Source organism: Vigna radiata, unplaced genomic scaffold (genome assembly GCF_000741045.1).
Source record: "Vigna radiata var. radiata cultivar VC1973A unplaced genomic scaffold, Vradiata_ver6 scaffold_275, whole genome shotgun sequence".
Taxonomy (NCBI): Eukaryota; Viridiplantae; Streptophyta; class Magnoliopsida; order Fabales; family Fabaceae; genus Vigna; species Vigna radiata.
In genome coordinates, this window is record NW_014543809.1 from 112,930 (window position 1) to 119,559 (window position 6,630).

At 33.8% G+C, this 6,630-nt stretch overlaps 1 long non-coding RNA gene across 1 annotated transcript in view; it reads left to right on the plus strand.

Moving 5' to 3' along the window:
- Nucleotides 1–6,630, plus strand: part of LOC111241193 — a 7,967-nt gene extending 1,337 nt beyond the window's left edge. Inside the window, exons 2-3 of the long non-coding RNA XR_002667015.1 lie at nt 5,964–6,391; nt 6,476–6,630. This is a non-coding gene — a long non-coding RNA (uncharacterized LOC111241193). The remainder of the gene's footprint in view (nt 1–5,963; nt 6,392–6,475) is intronic.

The window sequence follows — 6,630 nt, forward strand, 5'->3', positions numbered from 1 at the left end:
TAGAAGTACTAATATTGAAGTTTCCTCTGAATTTTATATTTTGTAGTATGTTACAAATTCAAATCTGAACCATGTGAATGTTTCATTAATGTAGAGAGGGAAAGAAAAAAATGGATGAATGTAGAGAGAGAAAGAGAAAGATGGTTAAGGATAGTGGAGAGGTATAGGATATTTTTTGAATAAAAGAAAATAGTGGGAAAATGTACAAAATATTTTTGAAATAAATTAAATTAATAGGGAGGTACAGATTCCACTTTGGGAGGTAGAGGGAGCAACACCCTTCTGAATGATATATGTCAAGGCTCCGTCAGGCTTCAAGTTTCACGAATTTGTCCAACCAAGGATTTACTTTTTTTTTTTGATGATTAAGGCATTGCAACTCATTTTCTACTCATTTTCGTTTGAACAAACAGTTTATATGATGCAAAATCTCCACAATCCAAAAGGAAGGTCTGTTGGTACTCAATTCCTTTCAATTGATCTTGGGTTTGGTGATCACTAGTATACCGATTTATTAGTAATTGGCCATAGACCAATGACGTAAAATAATGTGGTAAAAAGTCGATTTCATTAGTTTTTTAGAAATCGATTTCAATAGTTTGTTATATGAAAGCGATTTTTATGGAGTCACTACTCATCTACATATCTATATATTAGCTCTAAAGTGAGTATTATTAAATGAGCATCCTAGAAAATATTATGAAACTTGAGCAACGAATTAAATAATACGGTGTCTATTCCATTAATATAAAGGGACATTGATAATAATTACATTATGATTATAAATGAATTGAGAATATGATCGAAGATAAAATCAACCGTGAATGTTCTTATTAAAGATTTTCTAAAGAATTTGATTAGAATATTTTATTGTTCCATCGTGAGATACCGTGAGGCAGGTAAAATTGTTTGCACATCCAAATTTGAGTAACAAAAGTTAAAAATTATAAAATTATAGCATAAATAAAGGAAGAAGTGGCATCTCTACGTGCTTTATTTGAAACAACACAGTGAAGAAGCGAAACAAATAATGGTTAAGTACAATTAACGTTAGACGTGTTGCGTAAAGAAACAAAAAGGTCTCGTTAATGGATGGAAATTGTTGCGGAATGAAATTTAAGTATGAGTATTGTTTCGAGAATAATGTTGTACTGAAGATCGAATGGATCTCGATGACTGGGCAGACTTTGTTGATCGGACGGACCTAAGTACTTCATGTTGTATTCCAAGGTCAGACGGACGTTGAAGACTGCATACACTTCAAGTTGTGTGGAAGACCGGACGGTCTGGTGAAGGTTACGAACTAAATGGAGGTCGGACAACTTGTTAAGACCACAAACTGAATGAATATCGGACGACTTGTGAAGACCACGAACTGATGGGACCAGACGACGTGTGAAGGGCTGAGCTGACAGAGACCGGACGGACTCCCTCCTCCTTTTCCAAGTCGGGCAGGCGGGTACCTGTCAAAAGCATTCCGACGTTCAAGTCAGTAAAATGAACGAACGTTTAGTATAGCAAGTAGTGCATGTATTATATCGTGCCCTCGAAAATATACCTGAGACCTTTATTTATACTGGTTGTAATGGACTTTTACCTTTCGTAGGCCTGATGACGGCCCAATCATTCCTTAATCTCCATTCGGGGCTTTAATGAGTTGTTTATCATTTGTAGTCTAATCATGGGCGTTTGGCCCGAATGGTTGGTCTGATGGTCGGTTTGGATGGTCGGCTAGGCTAGTTGGGCTAATGGCGCACTCAGACGGTCGGCTCGGACGGTCGGCCTTGTTAAGCGTAAGAGATCGTACGGTACCTAGGGTACTGTACTGTACAAGTATAAATCTCCTATTAGATAACGACAAGAAAGTTAAGCACTTTATAAGGCAGAGAACTCATAAACTCATTGTTTTAAGTTTTTTTTTTCCTTAAAGTTGTGAGTTGAAGGTAGTGTTGATCCCTTATGTGAATAAGTCATGTGTCTTGTTGAAAGATCTATTTAGTGGTACTAGAATTGATGGTTCATCTTAGTAACCCTACATAAACTAGTACAATATAGATGAAGAATCTTATATATGAGAATTCATTATATTAAAAGTTTTTTCGATAGGAGTTTCAAGCAAACATGTCCCCTTATTGTGTGTGATACAATGATGGTATAATAAGAAGGTAGTGGTTGGGATGCTTCCACTTGAAGAGGAGTGTACCAACATGGAAGGGACTCGCCCTTAAAAGAGACATTGTTGGAAACTTGAGTGTGAGTCTAAGTCTGACATTGGATAAAGATGAGAAAATTTAGCACCTTATAAGGTAGAAGACGGTATTTTTATGAATTACCTAGGTTTTCAATTCTCTAATTTGTAGCCAATAAGGTTAAACCCCCCACAAATAAGATATTTGTTTGATATAAAACAGTTATAGGTTGAACCGTTGGAAGTTTGCATGATACATTTTCACAGTGTCATGAGGAGAGTACCTCAACCTAATGACGAAATGTTTGTATGTGTCTTTATGGAAATCAATTTAGAAAAACGTTAATTTAGAGGAAGGAATAAAGCTTAGTTATAGTCTAGTTTGGAGTTACGTCCCATATTGAGATCAAGGAAGTTATGAATTAGAAAAAGGCCGAAGAAAAGAAAGGTGGATAATATTGGTAAACATTCTTAGTCTTGGGAATAAGAAAATGACTAGCACATGAAAGTAGACAATGCACATTCTAAGAGCGTAATGAACCATATAATGGGTGTCACTCATTCCTAGATTTTGAGCCAACTCCTTTGAATGTGACAAAGAAGGAGTTGATGAAGGATGTAAATGCAACAAAATCAATATGATTCCTAGTAAAATCCACCAAACAACTTTTTTTTAGATAAATGTTTGGTGTAAGTTTCATAGAGAATGTAGACATTGGATCAAGCGCTTACCATTGGGTCAAAACATATAACTAATAATTAAGGTGCAACTCATTCTACTTAAGAGCATAGTAGTCTAGGCACCATGATTCAATTATGACTCAGTCCATTTCTCCTTCATCACAGACAATTAATGTCACATGTAACACAATGAACAATGAATGGACACGATACATAAAGATATTACACATTGATCCATCAAATTAAGAGACACATTTTTAGCCAAATACAAGAGACAAAAATGAGGATTTAGGAAAATGAAAACTCCACCAATCTTTGTTTTAAAAATGAAACCTATAGGAAGTCACACATCGACTAAAGGTAAGGTCAATTCAAAATATATATATATATATATATATATATATATATATATATATATATATATATATATATAAGTGGGTCCAAACCTCACCTTACAAGTCATTTTTTTAAGTTTGTGTTAGGCTTAAAGTTCACTTCTTAATAAGGTATTATAGTCATGGGTTAGAGCATATCCTAGCGTGATTTGTTGTTTCTTTGGTCTATTGTGTCACCAATTATCGGGAGATTGGTTGTTTGTTGGTCTATCATTCTACTTGCTATTTGTTCGCTATCAGATCATCCATTAATGTCTAGTCTCACACTTGAGATGTATACACCTCAGTGTGAAGGAGTGTTGTAGGATTGAGTTAGACTTAGAATTTACTTCTTAATATGGCATTAGAGTCATGAGTTAAAGTCTATCCTAGGAAAATTTGTTGTTTTTTGGGTCTATTATTTCATCCACTATCAAATCATCTAATAATGTCTAGTTTCATGCACAAGATGTATATGCCTCGGCGTGAGCAGGACATGTTGGAAGTCTCACATAGGGTCAATTCAATATATATATATATATATATATATATATATATATATATATATATATATATATATACACACACACACACACACACATATATATACACACACATACACATACACACACAGAGACACACACACATACATACACACAAAAGTGAATGCAAACTTCATCTTACAAGCCAATTATGTAAGACTGAGTTAGGCTTAAAGATGATTTCACACTCATTTTAGTGATAATGATAATTTGCGATGTACAGTAGGTGTTTATCAATAATTCACCAAATATTTTATTTTGGGACCTTTAAATTCAAGAGATTACTTAAAACTTTTATATAAGGTGCTAGAAGATTTTTCAAGAAAAAACTTAAGCTGCAAAGATTTTTGTAGAGTTGATAATAACTTTTGTTACAAGTGAAGAGACCAAAACTTATGTAGAAAACAATGCTCCCTATTCATTTAATATTCTAGTAAGGTGACCTTTGTTTTAAATTGGTTGGAGTGGTGGTTCCCGCTTTGCACTTTAAGCAGTAATTTCTCACTAGTAACAAACAAGTGGCAACTAGAATTGTCCACTAACAACGGACAAGTATTGGTAATATGCTTATCCATAAACTAGGACACAAATTTTACATATGAAGTTTGTAGAGTCAAAGACAAGTTTACATGAATGCCTTCCAACAAGTTAACATTTTAGATTTGGATCTAGTGTGATTTTTTAGGAAAGAAAACCTTAATGAGTGGATGAAAGTAAAGATATAGACATTGGTGAAAGAACATTGTTAAGATCTGTTTTAGTCTCTACACTGATTTGGAGCAACAACTAATCCAACTTCTAAAAGAGAACCACCAAGTCTTTGTATCTTCATTAAAAGTTTTATAACTTATCTTTAGCAATATCCATTTCTTCATAAATAAATTTCACAACTGGCTTGTCATTTGAATCCATAATGCACAATATCTTAATTAGGGAATAACATCTCTTCTGCAATTCAAAATATTTTTCCAAAATGTCTTATTTAATATCAAATTTTTCACAAACTCCTATCTCAAGTCTTTACAAGTTGACTAAATTATCACTCCTTGGATTTGAACATCCTACAAAGTAATCTTTTTTTCATTTGAGCATCTTAAATTCAAATAAGAAATGACAAAATAAGTATCAATTGGTCTTATAAATATGTCTTTAGTAAATTTATGCAACAAGAAAATAAAACTTGTTCTTGAAAAAATGTAGATTATGATTTCCTTACCATTCATTAGTGTCTCATGATGGATTAGTATTTTCTTCTCAAAATGCTCCAACATTAAATCAATGCAGCAGATTGCACAAGGTGTCCAATGTAACTTTTGTATCTGTTGCATTGACTAGTCTCCAATTATCTTGTAATTTGTTACATTATCAGTTATAATTTAGATCACATTCTCTTCTCCAACCTCCTCTACAACATCATCCATTATCCTAGAATTTTTTTAGTTTTTTTGCATATGTCATAAACATCAATAGTCTTCAAAAACAAAATCCTCTTTGTATTATTTACCAAAACATTAAGTGTAGTCGTTCTCGTGTTTATCTATCCATGTATCATTATTTTTCACTAATTTTCTTCCAAAACATATTATCTTTTTACTAGATCATATTGGTCTTTTCAACTTAGTGCTTCAAACAATTCACCCTAATTTCATGATGGTGGCTTACATCTAGGGCAATGCTTGGCAACCAACTCAAGCATTCTTTTGAAATCTTCACTTTGTTGTACATTAAATGAAATTACATTGTTGTATAAAAGTCGAGCAACTTCTTGACATGCATCATCCTTCTCAATTTTCTTAAAATGACAATGATAATAGTTTGAGTGCTCTTTTTTTCTTGAAAATACTTAATGACTTCTCACTCTCTTCTTTCCTCTATTATTTTCTAACACTTTGAATAATTTGTCTTAGGCTTAATTACCTTTTTAGTCCCCAAGTTGGGGGCTGAATTTTTGTTTGATACCCACTTTTAAAAGTGATTTAATTAGGTCCCCATGTTATTGATTTTGCTTTCAATAGGTCCCTTCTGTTAAGTAGCTTGTTACGGCGTTAAATGTTGAGTGATCTGTCAACTGAATTATCTTGCGTGGCAAAAATAGTTTTTTTACCAATGAAATATATGAAAATAATTTGTAAAATGGAAAAAAGAAAAAACAAAATTGATTTGGCTTAACATATTAAGGTGGAAGCAACTTACCTGAAGTGATTTAAAGTGGAGGAGGTATGCTGAGGTGATCTCCAACGAGCTGAAGGACCTATTGTGGAGGAGGTCATTTGAAGCAGGTGAGGTCATATTTCTCATTTGCCCTAAGATCTTCTTTGTAACACATTCTAAAAATGCTTGTTTTTGAAGATTGATTTTGGGTGCCCTAAGTTGGGTATTTGGGATTAGGGTTGTTTTGTAGGTCTGGACGAAGCATTATTGCATCCTTCCTCCACCCAATGTCAATGAATCAGTGTTCGTCTTGCTCATGGGGGACCTCGTGTGGTGGTTCGTCAAGAGGAATGGGTGGCAGCCATGTGTGCTATTGTGGAGAGGTTGCCATATTAAGAGTGCCAAAAACTGCTAAGAATGAGGGCAGATATTTTTGGGGTTGCCCTAATTACAAGGTAATATTCCTTCGTTGTGTTTTTATTTTGGGGTGGATTACTTTGGTGTATCCTGACATGGTTTTGCTTGGATGTTTGGAACAGCGTACTCGAAACGAAGAAGTGCGAGGTTGTGATTACTTCAAATGGCACACTGAAGATTATATGGATGAAAGGGATAATACAATTGGATGGCAAAGGAGAAAGATTCTTACTTTGGAAAAATCAATTTTAGTTTATCAAAAAAGGGAGAAGGTGTT